General features: G+C 48.8%; 1 protein-coding gene across 5 annotated transcripts in view; it reads right to left on the reverse strand.

Annotated features, from left to right (window-relative positions):
* SLC7A2 (solute carrier family 7 member 2) overlaps window positions 1-21,985 on the reverse strand; it is a 641,379-nt gene that overhangs the window by 385,960 nt on the left and 233,434 nt on the right. For 3 of the 5 annotated variants that reach the window (XM_078678125.1, XM_078678118.1, XM_078678120.1), the window contains exon 2: window positions 2,472-2,667. The exons of the other annotated variants lie outside the window; for them this stretch is intronic. The gene's annotated coding sequence lies outside the window, so the exon portion shown is untranslated. The remainder of the gene's footprint in view (window positions 1-2,471; window positions 2,668-21,985) is intronic. 5 annotated transcript variants of the gene reach the window in all.

A 21,985-nucleotide genomic window follows, 5' to 3' on the forward strand; every position in this document is an offset into this window, starting at 1 on the left:
TCTGTCACCAGCGTCGGTTGAGCTATGCTGGTGACGGAGCGGTTCCGTCATGGCCCGCCCCGCTCAATAGAACCCTCAGCGCAGGCGCGGAATTCGCACCGCGCATGAGCGTTCTATCGAGCGGGGCGGGCCATGACGGAACTGCTCCGTAATCAGCGCACCCGCAGCTGATGACGGAGCGGTTCCGTCATCAGCGTGCAAGGGGTTAATAACTTGTCCCTGTTCCCACCTTGGCCGGGCTGTGGAACAGAGCAAAGGACGGTATATTCCAAGTCCTTTAATTGGTTGTTGTGAACCGCCTTAAAGTGTCTCGCCACAGGATAGTTGGCGTTGGAGATCACAATAGCCCTTATGTGCTGCAGAATACGTTTGTGCACAGGGAGTTTCGTACTCCCTATGTACTCAAGGTTGCAGGTACACTTCAGTTTGTAGACAACATACTCAGACCTGCATGTTAGATACTCTTGAATCTGAATTTTAGTCTCACCAAAAGCTGTTAAATAGTGAGTACTATTCTTCGCAAAACTGCATGCACGGCAAGATGTACATTTAAAGAATCCCATTTTATTTAGCCAGGATTTTTTGGGAGGAACTTCAGGCATAGGCTTGTCTAGGGCATCCCGCATAGAGGGAACCCTCCTGAATGTAATCTCAGGTGTTTTAGGCATAATGGGTCCCAAGATGTTATCAGTTAATACAATAGGCCATTCCGCACAGATGATACGGCGGATGGTCCTTTCTTGGGCACAATAAGTGGTGATCAGCCTCACTGAGCAGTCTGTGGTTTTTGGGATAAGAACTTTAGGAGCCAGTAGAGTATCTCGATCGAGTAACTTGGCCTTAGCTAGAGCTTGGTCAAGAACCTTCTTAGTATATCCTCTACTAAGGAAACATTGCATTGACTCTGCCAGAACAGTATCAACAGTTGCCCTATCACTACAGATCCTACAGATTCTGATAAATTCCCCGTAGGGTATGCTGTTGATCGTGTGAATGGGATGGGCACTTCGGGCGTGTAAAATCGAATTGCCCGCTGTGGATTTGTGGTGAAGTCTGGTCTTTAATTCATCATTATCCACATACAGTTGTACATCTAAGAACTCCGCCAATTTATGGTTAATAGTGGCAGTAAACTTAAGATTGAGTTCATTAGTGTTAATGTCATCAACAAATGTCTGAGCGTCATCAACAGACCCCTTCCAGATTATACAAACATCGTCTATATAGCGCCAATAATGGACGATGTTATCCCACCAGTGCCTGTGGTTGACACTGAGCACGTGCTCCTCCCACCAGTCCACATGCAAGCATGAGTAACTGGGGGAGAAGCACAAACCCATTGCCACTCCACGCAGCTGCTGGTAGATGTTACTTTGGAATCTGAAAAAATTAGAGGTAAGACAGGTTTTAATCATTTCGATCAGCATCTCATTATGACCCCTAAAAACCACATCACGTCTACTAAGAAACTGTTCAACAGCTCTGATTCCATGGTGATGGTTGATGGAAGTATACAGAGATTCTTTATCCATCACCAAGAATAAATCATTTGAGCACCATTCGACATTATTGATGTTAACTAGGAAATGAGTTGTGTCCTTCAAATATGAAGGTAGGTTTGTCATGAGCAGCTGGAGATAATAACCTACATATTTTGAAATATGAATACATATATATATATATATATATATATATATATATATATATATATATATAATCTCTCCACAATTTCCGGTAACTTTCTGCGAGCTGTCACGGGCGGTTCGAGCCAGGACACAGGAAGTCAATATATTATTTTAATCTTGGCAGTGTATAACTATAAATATTTGAATTTCGGAGACAATTTTGGCAGCTATTAATATATAAGCTTATTTTTGCACAAATGCGACTGCATTGAGGCAGTAATGCAGTATATTTTTGCACAGATAATGAACTAATTGGTGAGGTCAAATGAGTTCATTAAATATGTAGCTTGATTTGCACAGCGCATCAGCATTAAGGCTGTTATTTGCACATAAAATCAGCAATGTGATTTTAACAAAAAGAAAGAACATTTGCGTATGTTGCACAAATTTTAAAATGTGATTTTAAAATTGGGTGTTTAAAAATATGTGTTATAATTGTAAATTGTTTATTATTTAATTTTGTAAACAATATTTATTGCGTATTTTTGCACATATAATTCAAGCATTTATGCTGCTATGAACCGATAAAAAGCAATATTGATATATATACTTGCTGTCAGGAAATGTAAAGGACATATAATATATATATAAAGGAAGAAAGTGGAATACATAGCATTGTCGTATTTGCACATAAGTATTTCTTCACTTTTTATGATCACGTGGTGTTTGAAATGAAAAAAATATGTATATATATGCCGATATGTACTGCATGCCCGTTATGTGAACAAGGGTACTTGTTACCCGAAACGCATCATGCCGAGTGGAAAGGAGGGATAATAAACCTACCTGAATACTCTATGCTGCCTGGTGGTCCGTTATTTCTGTGGTGCCGGGCTGGAGAGACCGAAATTAGCTTGATATATATATCCACAATTTCCGGTAACTTTCTGCGAGCTGTCACGGGCGGTTCGAGCCAGGACACAGGAAGTCCCAAATCTCCTTTCCACCATTCGTGTTCTTCAAGCACAAACAACTCGAACGCCTTTGTGAGCAGAAGAATAATATCTTTAATGGCAAGAAAAGCAACGCGTTTCAGCAATTAAGCCTTTGTCACGCTTCAGAGAACACATAATCACCACATCATTTAAACCTCTGCATCCATGGTAATAGCTATATATTGGGATATACTGAAAGAATGCAGTAGATCCATCTGTAAACGGAGGACCTAGGTTGTAAGATATAAATATATATATATGTATATATATATATATATATATATATATATATATATATATATATATTGCAATGCTGTGCTTTAATGAAGTCAGAGTGAGAAAGACTCACTGTGTGGAATTAAAAATGAAAAATGAAAAGAGGAGAATGGCAGGAGAAATCTGCAGGAAAGATTGTAGCATCATTACTGTCAAGCCGACAAAGGTGGGCATGTCGTAGTAATGAACTCTGAAGACTATAACATCATAATTATCTTTTCAGATTCAGTGTTGTGACATTAAGAGATAAGTGACTATCAGATCTAGATCTAGAAAGCTATAGTGGTGTATCCCACACATGTCTTAAAGAAACCAAAAAGAAATGACTAGAATGTTAAAATACTATAGAGAAATGAAACTCATCGATGAAGAGGAGTTCAGATATCTGAATTTAGAAAATCTAGCTACTCCCATTATTCATTTCTTACCTAAAATAGATAAATTAGGAGCAAGATCAACTGGTAGGCTTATCTGGTACCAATTCAAGTGCAGAACACATCTCCTGGTATGTTAATATCTATTTGGAACCCATGGTCTGTACTTTAGCTCATATATTAAGGACAATAATGGCTTACTGTACAAATGTATGAAATTCAATGGGTTGATATATACTATCTTGTGACGATGAATGTCAAGCGCCTTTACTATTCTCAAATATGAGCAAGGGATACATGTACTTGAGATGTTTTTGTCAACTGCATCAGTTAGTTATTATAGTCTCTGCAATGTTGGTCACAATAACCACATTTGTTCTTACACATAATTATTTTATTTACCAAGAGATCTAATACCATCAGGTGAGAGGCCCAGCAATGGGTTCTAGGTTTGCTTCTCTTATGCCAAACTACTTATGGGTTCGTATGAAAGGCAGCACATCTTAGTGTACTTGGGCAGCTATATTGACAAGATAATCATTATTTGGGAACGATTTGTAGGTGTGTACTCTTGACTTCAATAATAGGAGGATGGTATTTCTTGATACTGAACTATACATTGAGAATGAGAAACTGAAAGGTAAACTATCAAAAACCAACATCTATGAATAGTACACCCCATGCACAATAAAGTATTCCTGATAAGTAGATCAATAAAATCCCTTTTGGAGAGTCGATTACGATAAAACAAATGTGTAGCACAGATGAATAATTTGACTGACAATCTAAGGTTACTATTAGTAGGTTCTTAGCAAGAGATTATAGAAAGTAGATTTTACAGCAACCACTTACAAGAATTAAAGTGTCAAACGCCAATATTTTCTAAATGACAACAACAAATTAAAGGAACAGACAATTTTGTACGATTTATAAAATATTCTACATGCAGAACAAAAATATGTACAAAAGTTTGTTAAAATATTGGAATGTCCTTACAATGGACAATGACCTGAAAGCAGTTTTACTTAATAAACCCCTTATTACATTAAGAAGAGGAGCATCATTGAAACACATTTGTAGTCCCAGGAATTCTCTTTATTATCATATGCAAGAGAACACAACAATATGGCTAAGGTAACACTCAGGGAGTTATAGATGCAACACATACCTCATTTACAAATACATGATTGATGGATGCAACAAATCATGGTTATGGATAAAACTAGAAGATCTACTATCCGTGACTTTATAAACTGTGATACGAAATTCTATATCTATGTGATTAACTGAAAATGTGAGAAACAGTATATTGGAACTACTAAGACACCACTTAAAAAGAGACTTAATGAACATATACATGCATTGAAAACTGAGGATCCTAGATGTTCAACAGAGAAGATTGAGTCTATTTGGAAGCTAACACTGATCTGAAGAAGGCATCCGGCATATCAAGAAAAATCAAATGGGGTAGCCAAGAAATAATATTATAACAACAAGAGAACCACTGGGTAGAAATTTTACAGACTGGTACTTCAGGTCTGAACAGAAATAGGGAACTATAAACATAGTATAATTTGTAAATTACACTGTTTGTTGTATGTACCATAAAATACAATCTGAATGAAGTAAACATTACATACCATAAGGGCATCTGAGTATTTGGGTCAACTATCAGTCAGATAAAAGGCATTATATTAATATTATTATTATAATAATTATCCTTTCAGATTCAGTGTTGTGATATTAAGAGATAAGTGAAATGTACGTAAGATAACTCAGTGGCAACAAAAAGCTACCGAAAATGGAGCAGTATCAAATAATATGGAATTAGATTAGCCAGATTCAAGTTTATCCATAGGAGGAACTGGTTCATTTGGCTGATAGAATTATGACAATTTGTATTTTTTTAAGATAATTTTTAATATTCTGACATTCACCTATTAAGTATGTTTTCATAGTGTGCCTGCAGTTCCTTTGGCTATTGTAAAAAGATTGCATTTTTGCTTTGTGATTGGATCATTATGATGATCATTAAGTATGGATATAGTTGGACCTGTATGAGCCTAACAGAGTATTATGGTGCATTGCTGGTATGCTTTATTCTGAAGGTGTTTGTTTTTTCAATGTAATTTAAGACTAGAGAATATTAACTTAATATACTCCTTATTCGAAGGTAAAGACCTTAACACTGTCTATAAAATGCACTACCATTTGCATAGCTCACCTTAGTAGAACTCTACAGCAGCACTCTATACTATATAAGCAAATTACAAGGGCTCAAGATTACCTCAAGAGTAATGGAAAACGTGGTATCTCCTTTATTTAGGTTCTTCACCTGTAATGAGTTCTGCATTTTATAGGGCTTTTATTACAAGTATCCCCCTATGTTGAATTAATTGAAATTGTTTTTGGTGTGTCATGTCCACATTGGTATGATCTTACATTATGATATCAGTAAGCAACATACATTTTGTATTAATTCTTTCTAAAGGAAACTGAAAACTAAAAAAAAAATCTTTTTTATTTTCTACTTCTGGCTTAATTGTTATAGTCTTAATGGTCACAGGTCACAGGTTGGTCCCGCTGAAAGAGTTACCTTCAAAAGTCCAGGGCAAAGAGTTCTGTTCACAGTGGAGGGGGGTCACGAGGAGTAGGGAGATGGAGCAAGGATCAGGGAGACCATTGCGAAATGGTCATCGCTGTGGCACGAAGATCCTGTTGGGCTTCAGGGATGGTCACTGCTGGAGTTTCACGTTGGCAGTCACAGCGGGCTGTCGATGCTGTAGTGTGAAGTGCAGACCTCACACTGCCAGTCATTGCTGGCTGCCCCTATGACATGAAGAGTTGGGTTTATTGGAGTTTCGCATTGAGGGTAGCGCAGGCAGAAAAATATTGGTGAAAACAGAATCATTCACGCTCATAGAGAGCCCAACACATTAGGATTTCTCCCTTTCTTGGGGAAATAGCTCCACTGATGTCACTGAAATTTCCAGGACCTAAGGGGTACCTCTTTGGGATCAAACGCTCACCCCAGCAGAGCCCAGCAGGTCTTAGGAAAGACCAAGCAGCAGGTCCAGGCAGCAAGTCCAGGCTGCAGGCCAGCTGAGCAGATGAAAGGAGGCCTCTAGAGCTTGTTATGTCCCTGCAGCTCAGAACAGGTCAGTCAGCCGACCCTTGAAGTTGCTTCAGCCTGGGATGAAGGGTGCACGTTCAGTCTTCCTTGTCAGTAAGCCGGGCAGCAGCATAGCAGTTCTTCTGGCAGCACAGCAGTCCTTCTGTAGTATTCACAGGTCCAGAGGAGTACTGAATAGTTAGGTCTGAGGGTCCAATAATTTTACTTGGTGCCAGATTTGAAGTAAGAGAAGGTTCTGGACGTTTGCACCCCCAGAGGTGTTTGGATTTTCCTGCCTCTCTGCCCTGGCCCCAGCTAGCCTGGGGATACAACAGACTATTATCAAGCCATTTGTGAGTGTGCTTAGGCAGTCTTTGTAATGTGCAAGTGTGGTAGGTGACACCTCTTCCCCCCTATAAAGTAAGAGATTGCTTGTCCTGCTAACATATCATCATCCTTTGTCTCACTGTCTGGGTGCAATACACAAAGATCAACCACCAGCTACACCTATTCTTGTGACCCAGGAGACCGGCTGCTTGTACCAAATTGTTGGGACAAGAAAATGCGAACTTTCGAAAAGTGGCACTTTCAGAATTGTGACTTAAAATCTGACTTAACCATTATAGGATGTTATAAATTACAATTCTTTAGAGAGCCAAACTTGATATTCCTACCTGTTTCCAAATTAAAGGGCTGATTAGGATGGCGGATTTCCCGCATCCTCCGGGCCGGCGGAAGCCACCGCCGGCCCGGAGGATGCGGGAAATCCGCCGCGGATGCATAAAAGACCCACCGCCAAATTAGGATAGCGGAAAACATATGCTTTTCCACGGCGGCTTTTCCGTTGCGGGCCCCCTTGGTGACGGGGGGGTGGGGGGTGCACTTGCATTTGCGTGGACAAAGTGGCGGGCTCCGCGCGGTGCCTGCTGCTTTGTGCACGCAAATGCCGTGCATGACTTTTTTAACATTGCGGCTGGTGCAGCTTGAAGCTGCACCCGCCGCAATGTTAAAGATTAAGGATGTGACCTCCACCCTGGCGGTCACATCCTAATCTGCACGGAGGGACCTCCGCAGCCCCTGCGGACGGTCCCTCCTACTCTATGGTGGCGGACGGACTCAGGTCCGTCCGCCATCATAATCGGCCCCTAAATGTATTACTTATTAAATGCAATAGGTTAACCAAATATTATCCTATGGGAGAGGTAGGCCTTACAGGAGTGAAAAATGAATTTAGACGTTTTTCACTACCAGGACATGAAAAATGTAACAGTACATGTCCAATGTTTTAAATAGAATGCACACTACCCTTTGGGCTTACCCTAGAGGTGACTTATCTCTATTAAAAAGGAGATTTAGGCATGGCAAAAGGGTTATTTTGACAGATCGGAATGGCAGGTTAAAACCTGAGACATGTTTACAGGGCTACTTAAGTGGGTGGCACAGTCAGTGCTACAGGCCCACTAGTAGCATTTAATTTGAATGCCCTGGGTACATGTAGTAATGCACTAGGGATTTACAAGTAAATTAAATATGCCAATTGGTTGTAAGCCAATTTCACCACATTCAAAGGAGAGAGCACAAGCACTTTAGCACTGGTCAGAAGTGGTAAAGTGCACAGTGTCGTAAAAGTCAACAAAAAGGGGTTCAGAAAACAAGAAGGTGAAGGAAAACGTTTGAGGATGACTCTGCAGAAAGGGCCACGTTTAACATAGTGGCTCTGCTAGATGTTTGCTCATTAGTCATGAATGAGAAATGTTCAACTTTCTCACCAAAATACAATGAAATTTATTTTTTTACTAAGACCTGGATGCATAATGAGTCAGGTCTCGAAATTTCTAACCTGGCTGATGGGGGGGGGTCCCGAAATCGGTCCCAGGATGCTTGTTTCCGGTCCAGGGAAGACCTGGCTCGGCAGTCGGGGCTGGACTGTTCCCATGAGGAACAGGGTCAAGACTGATTTTCATATGGCTGGGTCTGAACTGGGGTGGCAAAATGAGCTAAAGAGTGAAGATGGATTCAACACTGATCTGTGACTGGGGGTGAGTGTCTTAAAAGTTTCAGCGCTCCAGCCATCATCTCTTTGTGTTTGCTTGACATTTCCGAGGCATCCCTCAGGGCGATAATGTAATTCCTGGAAAAAGAAAGCATGATATAGGCGAAGGAATAACAGTAGTTTTTAGAGGGAAGTGTGGTAGAGTGGATTGGAGTAGAGTTTCATAGAGTGGAGTGTCATAGAGTGGAGTAGAATGTTTTAGAGTGAAGTGGCATAGAGTGGTGTGGAGTGGTGTAGAGTAGAGTGTTGTGTCATAGAGTGTTGTGGTGTAGAGTGGAGGGGCATAGAGTGTTGTGGCACATATTGGCAAGGAGTGACGTAGAGTGGAGTGGCGTAGGGTAGAGTGGCATAGATTGGAGGTGCATATAAAGGAGGGGCCTTGAGTGAGGTCACATAGAGTGGAGTGGCATAGAGTGGAGTGGAGTAGTATATAGTGGAACAGAGTGTCATAGAGTGAAGTAACGTAGAGTGAAGTGAAGTGATGTAGAGTGGGGGAGCGTAGAGTGGCATAGTATAGATTAAAGTGCTGTACAGTGGAGTGCGCTACAGTGGAGTGACTAAGCGTATAATGGAGTGTCAGAGTAGAGTGACGTTGCGTGGAGTGGCATAGTGATGTAGTGTCATATGGTGAAGTAGTATAGAGTAGCGTGTCATAGAGTGGAGTGGTGTACAGTGTTGTGGGGTAGCATAGAGTGGAATGGCGTAGAGTGAAGTGACATAGAGTCGAATGATGCAGAGCGAAGTGGCTAGAGTGGAGTAGAGTAACACAGTGTGGAGTAGAGTGGAACAGATCGTCGCAGAGTGGACTGGAATGGAGCAGAGTGTCATGAAGTGGAGAGGATTGGAGAAGAGTGGAGAAGAGTGACAGCTGAATGTGAAGGTCTTGAGGCGGAAGTCGGGACCGTATGTTAGCGTGTGTTGAGACTGTGATTTTTTTTTTACACTGAGTTTTTAATTGCACTTGCACATGCGTTCGTTTTAGATTTACTCTGCTAACATTTTAAAATTAGACTTTCGCGCTCCCTGCGCTAGCATTTACCTGCTTGAAACCTCTTCTGTTCCCCTTGAAGTGTGATCTCCCCCATTGCAGACGATTAGGTGCTGCTTGGGGTCTATCACTTCGGGCGCCATCTTGAGTGAGGTGAGGAGCAGGCGAGCGGTCTAGTGCTCGGCCCCTCCCGCCCCACAGACATAAAAACCCGGAGAAATTCTCGCATTCATTGATTGACAGCTGAATGTGAAGGTCTTGAGGCGGAAGCCGGGACCGTATGTTAGCGTGTGTTGAGACTGTGATTTTTTTTTCACTGAGTTTTTAATTGCACTTGCACATGCGTTCGTTTTAGCTTTACTCTGCTAAAATTTTAAAATTAGACTTTCGCGCTCCCTGCGCTAGCATTTACCTGCTTGAAACCTCTTCTGTTCCCCTTGAAGTGTGATCTCCCCCATTGCAGTCGATTAGGTGCTGCTTGGGGTCTATCACTTCGGGCGCCATCTTGAGTGAGGTGAGGAGCAGGCGAGTGGTCTAGTGCTCGGCCCCTCCCGCCCCACAGGCATAAAATGGGTCGGAAGCACAGCGGACGAGCGCAGCGGGCACGCCGGTGGCGCGCCAAAGGCGAGCCCGTCTGCGCCCGTTCGTGACCGACCGGGACCAGGGGCCACAGACCCTGCTCCTTTTTTTTTTGTCAACTCTTTTTTATTGGCATTTGTATCATCTTCATTTCCAATAACATATTGTAAGCATCATGCACATCAAACATTTATCCCAGTGTTCCGCTATCAGTACCGACATCACCATTCACTATTTAGACGCTACTATATTGTGACATATGTGTCAGGCGACTGAGTCCCGGGCCTCCGTGCATGGCCATAGTTCGTGCAAGTCTTTGCGTCTCCTCTCCACTCAGAGTGCCATTTCATGTAAACATAACTCAGTTGCAACCACAACATTTGCAATAAACAGTGATAACTAGATGCGGCATTGTCCTCTGGGTACAATACAAATCAATCCCCCATTTTCCCTTTCCAAGGTCCCCCTTCCCCCCTGACCGACAGTATATGCATGTTTATTCTCTCATCTTGTCCAGTTGGCTCCCCGCACCCCCCACTCCACCGCCCTCCGCTCCTGGCGCTTATATATCCCCCTGTCTATGACACCCTCGCCTCGCTCAGGCCATGGGCTCCCATCTGCGCGCTGTTGTCAGCCCTACTGCTGTCACTGCTGCCGCTAGCGGCGGCCTCTACGCGGCCTCTACGCGCCGCTCACCATGGTCAGCCATTTCACCCTCACCCTATGTCCTCAGCCCCTTCCTCAGCCGTGTCAGTCCCTATTGCCTGCAGTGTCTTGAGCATGTCTTCCCAATGTTCCGCCAAGGGCTCTTTGCGGAGTCCTACCGTTTCCTCTCTCCTAATAGCAGTCCACTCCGCACGGCCCCACGAGAGTAGGGAGAGGGTCCACGCCTGCACACTGGGTGGTTCCCCTGATTTCCACCTCTTTGTCAGGAGTCTCACCGCCGTGACCATCCCAAGGACCAGAAAACGGGACAACACTTTGGTAGTTGGAGACCGTTTAAAATGGTGTAAGAGATACTCTGGCCAGTCGCAAGGGATCTCGCGGCTTGTGCATTGCACGAGCCGGGCATGTATCTCCCTCCAGTAATCGCTGAGCCGCGGGCAGCGCCACAGTAGGTGAAGGAGGTCCGCAAAGAGCTCGCCGCATCGGGGGCAAGATGCGTCCACCCTATGAAAGTATTTATTGATTAAAGCCGGAGTGAGGTAGGCCCTGTGGACGATATATACCTGGATCTGGCGAAAGCGCATGTTTCTGGGTATGTGCGCCAGACTTTTAAGTATCCTCTCCCATTCTTTTTCCGCCAGCGGCCTCCCCATGTCCCGCTCCCACTTCCCGCGAAGGGGAGCCAGGTCCAGCTCTGTGTGTAAGCGTAGGGACGCAGCAAACCATTTGATGAGGTGTCTGCCCCTACCCATGACATGGAGGTACTGTATCACCAGGTGCTGCGCCGGCTCCTCCGTTATGTCACCCCATCTCATCGCCATCCGGGCTGTGAGCGATCTATGCATCAGGAATCCCCCAGGGGGGAGCCCAACCTCTGCAACCAGCGACTCAAAGGGGATCAGGGCTCCATCCTGGTATAAGTCGCCCAATGTCTGCACCTCCGCCGCTTGCCACTGTTCGAGCATGCGATGCGTGAGGACACCTTCGCCCCCCGGAGAGCCCTCCAGCGGCACCGCAGGCGCGTACGGGAGCACTTTCCTCGTGAGGTAGAGTGCCCTACGAAAGCACTTGTATGCCACCCCTAGCAGGAGCGGGGCAGGTTTGGCCTTGACCGCCAGTGGGTGAAACAGTGCAGTGATCCGTTCCAAGGCATAAGACGGCTTCCTTGTGGCAGTGTCCTCTCTTCCCCTGTCCGCCAACCAGCGTGCAACCCATTGGAGCTGCGCCACCAGATAGTAGTGCTCAAAGCAGGGGGCAGCTAGACCACTTTTGTCTGTGGGGAGAAACAGCTTCCCTAGGGCCAGTCGGTGTCTGGACGCGCCCCACACAAAGTCGTGCAGGATCCCATTGAGCCTGGAAAAGAAGGCCGCGGGTACGAACAGCGTCAGATTCGTGAAGTAGTATAGGAGGCGGGGAAGCATTACCATTTTGGTCAAAGCGACCCTGCCCGTGGTTGTCAGGGGGAGCATGGACCAGAAACCCATCTGCGCCCTGAGCCTGGTAACTGCTCTGCCTAGGTTGCCGTCCATCAGGTCCGCCGGCTGCCGGTATATCTGGATCCCCAGGTATTTAAACGTATCCGCGTGCCATTGCACTCTTGTGTCATGCAGGCAGTACTCTGGATCTCGCTCCTCGCTATTGAAGGCGTAGAGGCAGGACTTACCCGCATTAACTCGGAGCCCCGAGAGGTCGGCAAATCGGCTCAGCAGTGGGGCGAGCTGGTCCGGCATATTATTCACATCCCTGACAAAGACCAAGAGGTCGTCCGCATACAGGGATACCTGATGCACGCCATCGCCCAGTGGGATCCCATCAGCCAGCAGTTGCCTCATGGCCGCCGCCAGCGGCTCAATGGCTAGCGCAAAGAGCAGCGGCGACAAAGGGCATCCCTGTCGGATGCCTCTGCCTATCGCCACCTCCTCCGAGACAAAGGGCCCCAGTCGAACGCGGGCCACAGGGTTCCTGTACAGAAGCCCCATCATCTCCAAAAAGTCGCTGCCCAGCTCATACGCCTCCAACACCGCTCGGAGGTACCCCCACTCGAGACTATCGAAGGCCTTTTCCAGGTCTAGTATCAAGCACCCTGCTCTAGGCCACACCATCTCCGCCTCCGTCGCCACTCAAAAATACCTCCTAAGGTTCAGGGAGGTGGACCTCGCCGGCACGAAACCGTTCTGGTCCGGATGGACCAGATGTGGGACTAGCGGCGCCAGTCGCTCAGCAAGCATCTTGGCCAGTATTTTATAGTACGTATTGAGCATCTCCAATGGGCGATAGGAGCCCATGGACAGTGGGTCTCTATCAGGCTTGGGTAGGGACACTAAAAACGCTTCCCTCAACGAGGGCGGGAGTCGGCCCTCGGCTATCGACTCCTGATACATCTGGAGCAGTAGTGGTGACAGGACTTCTCTGTTCGCCTTGTAGTATTCAACCGGTAGGCCGACTGGCCCCGGCGTTTTCCCGGTCGCCAATGCTTGAATTGCGTCACCAACTTCTTCCAGCGTAAGCGGGGCACCGAGTTCCTCCCTCTGCGCGTCAGTGACCTTGGGTAATGTGACCAACCCTAAGAAGTCAACCACCGCATGGACCCGGCCGGTGTCTCGGGCTTTATAAAGGCTCCGGTAGTGCTCAGTGAACACTTGGTGTATTTCGCGTTGCGTGTGTAGCACAGTACCGTCATCCAAGCGAATGGCGCCAATCGGCGTCTTGCGCGCCGTGGCCCGTACCAGCCAGGCTAGCAAGCGACCTGCTCTGATTGCTTTTGCGTGCGTCCGGGCCGTGTGCGCTGCATAGTTGTGACACCGTAATCGTTCCATGAGGACCGCGTACTCGCCTCGCAGTTCCGTCAACTTAGGCGCATGTCTACCCGCTCCCTCCCCCTCTCGTTCGTACTGCTGTAGTTCAGATTCTATGCGGGTCAGGGACACAGACACCTGCGCCCGGATGTTCCACGCGGTCCCTATGCAGTGTCCCCGTATGGTTGCCTTATGGGCATCCCACTCCACCATAGTGTCGCTCGCTGTGCCCCCGTTTTCCTCAAAGTAGGAGAGAATGGTGCTACTTAGGGAGGATCTGAACTCCGCATCTTCCAGTGCAGCCGCCTGCAGCCGCCATGTAGGCACCGGAGGTCTATCGGCCATCCAACTAATTTGGAATAACAGGGGTTATGGTCTGAGTGCATCCTGCCTAATTATTCCGATTTGGTTATGAGCGGGAGCAGTGACTGGGAGCCTACTATTCTATCTAGTCTAACATGTAGGCCATGCACCGGCGAGTAATAGGAGTATATTTTGTCTGTGGGGTGCTGTGTACGCCAGAGGTCTTGGATGCCCCAGTGAGTCAGCCAGTCTCTAAGGGTCTGCGCCAGTGAGGCCGCTGCCGCTGCGCGCAGGGGTGGGTATGAGCGGTCCAATTGCGTGTCCAGCACCATATTATAGTCGCCACCGAGTAACCAAGGCAGGCCCGCATATTGCTGAAGGACATGATTTAAAGACGCCAGGAAGGCAGGCTGCTCCGTATTAGGGGCGTAAATGGAGCCCAGCAACAGTTCTTGCCCGTTGAGCCTCCCCCTCACAAACGTGTATCGCCCTTCCCTGTCTACCTGCGCGTCTATGTGTGCAAAGGGGACACCTGCCTTCACCCAGATCAGGGTGCCTCGTGCATGCGCTGAGTAGGTCGTGCCATAAATTTGTCCCCTCCATCGCCTGCGAAGCCTCTCTAGCTCCACTCTGGACATGTGCGTTTCTTGGAGGAGTGCAATCCCTGTGTGGTGGCGCTGCATATACGCAAAAACAGAGTACCGTTTCGACGGGGTGTGCATGCCTCGGATATTCCAAGTCATGACGTTAGTGCATGCCATGAACGGTGGTGTGTCGCTCTCGCTCGGGGGGGCAGGGCGCCTATCTTGTGGGGTCTGGGGGTGGGCCCTCGGTCAGGAGGCACTGATTGCTGCATCTGGAACATATGAACTGAAACCAACTTCATAACTTTATGGGCGTACCCCCAACGGAGAGTGCGTCCAGACTGATCAACCATACTATTACCTAGTGTAGTGTGAGCGCAATGTGTGTGCGCTTGGGGAACGCGCAGTCAGTAGTGTTGTCTGTGACTCTCGCCACAAGGCCCGTCCCTGCTGAGGTGTGGTCGGTTGGCCCCAACAGTAGAGTGTGTCGGCGCGTGCGAGTCCCCCTCAAGCGCCGGCTCGCGCGTGTGTGCAGTGTCGTGCGGCCTAACGGGAAGCGCGGCTGTGCGTTCGCAGTGTGTCAGCATGCTTAAGTACAGTGTTGGCATGCGTGAGCTACCCCAGGACAGCAGCGTTGCCCAGCGACGTGCTGTATCAGATAGTCAAAGGATACAGTGGAGTATACACAGATCACCAGTTTGCTTTAAAACAACATGGGGTCCGCAGTTATCACACTATGTAGTCCGCTGTCTGGGGTGTCACCACCACCTGTAGAGCGTCGTCCGACATTATCGTGGATGGCGAGGAGGATCCGCTAGCTGCGGCACCATCTTGCTGTCCATGCTCCGGTCTGCCATGTTCTATCCACGCTCGCAGTGTCGCGACCGCCTCCAGTGCCTCCTGCCGCTCCTGCCTTATTTTCTCCGGGCTGGGTGCCGCCTGTCCCAGACTCGCTCCCCGTCCGGCCCCCCTCTTCCTTCTTTGTCGCCCAGAGCGCTGCACCTGCCATCCGCCGCCCTCTGGGGCCTCCGGTCTTGTCCTCGACCACTGCTCGGACTCCTCCAGCCAGTCCCAGACTTCCGCCGGGGTGTCAAAGAAATGTGTGCCCTCTTTCGCAACCACACGTAGTCGTGATGGGAAGAGCAGTGAATAGGGGAGTTCCAGGTCTCTGAGTTGTTTCTTCACTGCCATGTAGGACCCTCTTCTCTTCTGGGTCGCCGCGGTGTAGTCCGGGAAGAGCATTACACGACTGTTGCCCACCTGGAGATCGCTCATCTTTCGAGTTTTTCGGAGTACCGCATCCCGGTCTCTGTAGTTGAGGAGCTTGAAAAGGAATGGGCGGGGTCGAGCTCCCGCCCTCCGGGCTTGCGCTGGCACCCTGTGCGCCCTTTCCACCACGAACTGCGGGGACAGCACTCCTGTCGGCAAGATTGTCCTCAGCCACGCCTCAGTGTACCTCTCTGGTGCTGTCCCTTCCTCTCCTTCCGGCAGGCCCACCACCTGAACGTTGTTGCGCCGAGAGCGCCCTTCCGCGTCCTCGGCGCGGTCTTCCAGTTCGTGGACCCTATCCATCAGGTCCTGCAGAGCCGCGGCATGACTGCGCACCACCGGTTGTATCTCCTGTACTGCCTGGCGCTGTTCTGTGACGGTCTCCGCCAGCTTACGGTGGTCCGCGTGCAGCAGGGTGAAGTCCGATGTCACCTTATCTATCCGTCCCTCTAGTGACGACTTGGTTTGCTCTAGGGTCCATCCAATGCGCTCCACCGCCGCCAAAACTGTGTCCATCTTTGCCGCCAGCGCAGCCGCTGGGTCCAGGGCCGTCCTCCTCTGGTCTTGCGTCGCGTCGGGCCCGGTCGCCTCCTGCTGTCGCAGTTGCGCCTTGTCCTTGAGTCTGCCCATGACAAGCTGCTGCGCCATGGGCATCCACCCGCCTGGCCACTCGCTGTCAGCCGCCTCAGGTGAGCGTTATTCCCCAGGAAGCGAGGTCCGTCTCTTTACCAGCCAGCAGTAGTCACTCTGCAGTCACACTCCCGGACATCCGCAAGCGTCCTCACGTGCCGTCCGCAAATTGCCTCACCGTCACTCCCCCAGGATTGCTGCCTGCAGTCACCAAAGGGGTCCGGGCTTATGCAGCTAGGCAGGTCTGGTAGACGGCGGCCCAATAACAAGGGATCTACCCACTGTACCGTGGATATGGCCACACAGGGGCAGTTATGGCTGGTTTATAGAAAGACCTCTGCTGTGGGCAGTTGCGGTGTTCTGTCCAGGGCCTCTCCCAGGCCAGCCCCCCACTCCGCGGTAGCCAGGGAAGTCCTGGGGCAGCAGGCCAAGTAGGCTCCTCTGCCCAGTAGTGCTCACAATCCGGGGGTTGGCGCGTTGTAGGCGAAGGGGGAGGGCGGGCCTCACCGAGGGGGGGCCTTGTCTCCGGGGGGGACCTCACAGTGCGGGGGCCCCGAAGTGGCGCCCGCGTAGCACCGCCACCTGAGCCGCACAGGGCAGCGCCGGCCTCACCCCCTCACCAGCCGCCTCCAACTCTCGCAGCGCAACTTGCCTGCCACGTCCGTTGCGGCGAGGCGTCGCTTATCAGCTCCGCATGGGTTCGGGCTCACTCCCGTCTCCCCTCTGTTCAAGGGCCCCAGTGACCCGCGATTGCCGCCTGCTGCTCCCTAGCTCCGCTCCCCTCGGGCACCAAGTAGCGGGTTCCTCACCGCACAGCGCGGGACTCCAGGCTCCACAACAGTCCGGTCCGTGTGGCCACAAGATGGCGGCTCGCCCTCCGGGTTCTCACAGCAGCGCCGCAGGGCTCCGCCACTCAACACACCGGCGACAGCACGGCTATCTGGCCAGGCGCCTCTCACCCGGGCCCCGGCAGCGCCTTCTCAGTTCTTCTCTGTGCCTCCGGTCACCGCCAGACGCCACCTACACCGTCGGAGGCGGACCCCGGCCTCTCCGGGTCCCGGACGATCTTCGCGCCTTCTCCCCGGTCTCCCGCTCCTCCTTTCCTTCGGCGATTATTCGGCTCCCCCAGTCTCGCCACACGGCTCCTGCAGCACCGGAGGGGTCCCCAGGCGATTCCGTAACCACTCCGCTGGTCGCCGACACACATGCTGCACACTTCCCGGGGCAGTACAGGATAAATTAGGGCCTCGCTAGCGGAGCTCTAGCAAGTTGCGCCCGCCATGTTGCCTGGCTGGCCACGCCCCCCCGACCCTGCTCCTTTTTTAATGTACACTTCTGCGCAGCTCCTTGCCCATCAGGGTAATTGGCCCCTTAGCTCTCTAACGCTTGAACGTATCCTAGCCCTTGGCATTTCTGCCTCCTTCCCCCTCCCATTGCTGTTCCATTGCTTAAGCCCAAGCTTGCCTCTTCTCCGGTGTGCTCCCCCCTTCCCACTTCCCCTTCACCTACCGTGGCCCCGCCTATCTCCTTAATACCCGTTCGGCTGGCAAACACCAGCTGGAACTTATTAATCTTCTTGACACTGAGTCTCCCGATTTCCTGTTCCTGATGGAAACTTGGTTTCCTGCTGATTCTACTCCCGATGTCCTATCTGCACTTCCCGATTCCTACTATGCCCTTCGGGCTGATCGTCCAGATGGGAAAATCGGTGGAGGCGTGGCCATGATCATCCGGTCTCACCATCAGTTCCAACTCTTGTCCTACCCTTCTATACCTAATGTGGACTTCTTAGTCGCCCGCTCGACAAACCTTTTGGCTCCCCTTACTGTAGTTCTTTTATACCGCCCTCCACAAACCATGCCTCACTTTGTGCCTGCTTTGCAAGATTTGTTGGCCACTCTTGCGATTAACAATTCGTCCGTTCTTCTACTGGGTGACTTCAACTATTGGCCTGGTGACCCTAGGGAAGATCAGACCTCCAAAGACTTTTCTGACACCCTCCGCTGCTTCAATTTCACCTCTCACATTCATGCCCCTACCCACGTCCATGGTCACATCCATGACCAGATATGGTCGGCCAGTCGGACTATATCTCCCATTACCATCCTTCCCTGCACTTGGTCGGACCACTCGATTATTTTGTTTTCTATTGATCTTTCAGTCACTGACAAGCCCCTCCTGCCTAAGAATGTCTTAGCACGGAATTGGAACCGGGTGGACTTTAACATTCTCCACTCCTCCTTGGCGACCTCCCTCCCTGATCTATCTGATCTTCCCCTCGATCTTCAAGTTGACGCCATTAACTCCTGGCTGTCTTTTTCCTGTGACCTGGTTGCCCCCCTCAAGAGGGTAAAGGCTTGTCGCCTCCACAAAGCCAATAAATGGTTTTCTAGTGATCTCAAAACCCTTAAATTGGCTCTCCGACAGTCAGAGCGTCAGTGGAGGCGCAATTACTGCCCCCTTCTGAGGGACCGATATAGGTCTCTCCTAAATAACTACAAGAGAGCTATTCTCTCAGCCAAACTAGAATACTTTTCTGGCAAAATTCTATCAGCGGCTAACCAATCCAAGGAAATCTTCTCCATCGGGGCATAGTTCCGCCCCTCTTTAAATCGGCCATAGTCATTCCTATTTTAAAAAAACCTGGCTCTGACCCTACTCTCCCTGTAATTTTAGGCCCATTTCCCTGCTCCCTTACCTAAGCAAGATCCTGGAAAGCCACATTACTTCTTGCCTGTCGGCCTACATTGAGGACAACCATCTTTTGGCCTCTCACCAAGCGGGCTTTCGCCCGGTCCACTCGACCGAATCTGTGGTCCTCTCCGTCCTAAATGAGCTGAAGAGCAAGGCAGATTCCAACTCTCCTCAAGCCTTGGTGCTCCTTGATTTATCCGCTGCTTTTGACACGGTCGACCATTCCATCCTTCTCGACCGTGTCAGGGCAGCGGGCATCCAGGGCACCACTCTTTCCTGGCTCTCCTCATTCCTCCAAGGCAGGACGCAGGACGTCCGTCTCTCCGGCTTCTCTGCCCCTCCCTGTTCGGTGTCTTGCGGGGTTCCCCAAGGTTCTTCCCTTTCCCCTCTTCTTTTCAATCTCTATATCTATCCCCTTATTATTTCTCTGCTCAACATGGAGGTCTCAGTGTACAATTACGCTGTCGACCTTCAGCTTGTTTTCGATTTCTCTCCCGCTCCTGATTTTCTTCTTAAATTTCAAACCACACTTATTTTTATTTCTGGTTGGATGAATCAAAACCACCTCAAGCTTAACCCGGACAAAACGGAGTTAGTCCTGACTGGTGGTGCCACCAGCCCTTGGACTCCTGCCTTTTGGCCTTCCACCTTTGGCCCCCCTCCGGTTCCCTCTGTGTCAGTTAGAACCCTGGGTATCAAAATCAGCCAGGACCTCTCCATGCGTCCCCAGGTTAGCTCTGTTGTTTCATCCTGCTTTTTGTCCCTTAGGATTATTCGCAAGATTTCTATTTTTTTTCCCTTGACGTCCTTAAAATAATTGTTTTGGCTATGATTCTTTCACTGTTGGACTACGGGAACTGCCTGTACTTGGGCATTCCTGCCTATGAGCTGCGGCACCTTCAGACCATCCAGAATCAGGCCGCTCACCTTATTCATCGGCTTCCTAAGTTTCACCACATCACCCCCCTTCTCAGCTCCCTCCATTGGCTTCCCATCCTGCAGAGAACTCTCTTCAAGATGAGATGTATAGTCTTTATGGCCCGCGCCCGCACTGCTCCTATTTTCATTAATTCTATGATCACCCATTATCTCCCCTGCCGCAATCTCCGCTCCTCTAGCCAGGCACTCCTTAGAGTTCCCCGTTTCCGCAAGTCCATAGCAGGTGGCACCAGGTTCTCTACTCTTGCCCCCCGCTTCTGGAATAGTCTCCCACTTACCATCAGGTCCATCACCGTTTATCTGCACTTCCGTAAGGCACTCAAAACCCACCTGTTTGCCCACGCCTTTTCAACTCAGTAATTCCCTGGTGCTCCTTCCATCTGTTACTGTCAATCTTCCAGCGCCAGGAAGCCGCTTGGCCACAGTGCGCTTTACAAATAATTTCAACTTCAACTTCAAGAGTGGAGTGGAGAGTCACAGAGTTGAGTAGCATGGAGTGGAGTAGAGTGGCTTAGAGTGGCTTAGAGTGGAGTAGAGTGGTCTATAGTGAAGTGGCATAGAGTGTTGTAAAGTGTTATAGAGTGGTGTAGAATAGAGGGCAGTAGAGTAGATTGGAGTAGAGTGTAGTATCTGAGAGTGTAATGGAGTAGAGTGGGTACCCAGCAGGAGTAACACATCAATCCTCTCACTTTGAAGTCAGAGTAAGAAAAGGCAATCCCCAAACTCCCTCAGAAGACAGAGCCTGACATCTGATCTGTGTCTTTGAATGCACAGCAAATGTGACAAGATAGGAGCAAAATGTAATGGGCTGTTTACAGAAAGAGAGCACTAGTGGAAAAATACAAGGAGCGATGATGAAAAGGCTATTCTCCACGGGAGGGACGAAGACATTCTGGACAGCGTAAAACAAATAAAGCCAGCAAACAGAAAGCAAGAAAATGTGAGTCACAAACCATGAAGTAAAGTTAAGTCCACATTTGTAAAGCGCACAATCACCCGTAAGGGTCTCTAGGCGCTGGGGGCCGTCGGGAAGATTAAGCGAGCTATTGCCCAGAGTCACATGGTGCTGGGCTACCCTGCCGCCGGAGCCGGGGATCGAACCGTGGTCCCCAGATTCCAGCGTCAGTCGCCCTGGCCGCGGCACCACACCTCTCCCCTGAAGCCAAAGGTAATGGGCAGAATGGGCAGAATGCATTCCCAGGGAACTTTTCAGAAGGTCCTCAAGATGTCTTAGCAAACCTGACAGCTGCATTGCCTGGTAGGCTTCAACCCAAAAAGAGTTCACCAGGGTATAAATAAGATAATATATTCAGTATTAAAAGGGAGACCTAAAATTCCTGCAGGGCCTCCACCAGCTAAAAAATGAAAACAAATACTATACATATGATACACAACAGTTGAATGTTAAAAAATAAATGAACTTGCCAGGTCCAATTTACTGCAATAGTGTGTGTATTGACCTCTTCCCTTTATAGCATGTAGCTCATAATTATGATGATGCTCATAATTATGATGCATGGTGTGCTCTGCAGGCACAAGGATCAACCGCTCAAAAGCAAACTTCAAATGTGCTACCAATCTTGGTTTTAGTTACCCGAATGGAATCTATAATATTGGAAGCAACCATTTTTTTGCGAACTCTTGCGTAATTAGTGGAAAACTGCGAAAAATGGTGACTATATCTATTACACAAAGCTACTGCTACATAAGCCATTGTTGTATAAAACTAGTCCAATCATGGCCTCTATTTATTGGCTGGGAGTACACCAAGTCAAAAGTTAAGGTAAACAGCATGTCTTGCGTCTGAGTAAATTAAATCCAATTTTGGTACCTCTCAGTCACCAAATATTCAATTGGTTAGTAACAATAAACCAGTTTGAGCAGTAGTCATTACCTTGTTAAGTTTCAAAGCCCAGTAAACCTTCTTAATTAGGGCTGTTTTTTCAGGACCATGGAGAGCATGGATGACCCATAAATCTCCTCTACCCATACCTTTGACATGGAAAAATATTATATTATATGATATGCTGTTTAGTGTATTCACTTACCCCACTGACTTTATGTAAACACCTTCAATACGAATTCTATTTAGCCTTGCCCAAT

Source organism: Lissotriton helveticus, chromosome 2_2 (assembly GCF_964261635.1).
Source record: "Lissotriton helveticus chromosome 2_2, aLisHel1.1, whole genome shotgun sequence".
Lineage (NCBI taxonomy): Eukaryota > Metazoa > Chordata > Amphibia > Caudata > Salamandridae > Lissotriton > Lissotriton helveticus.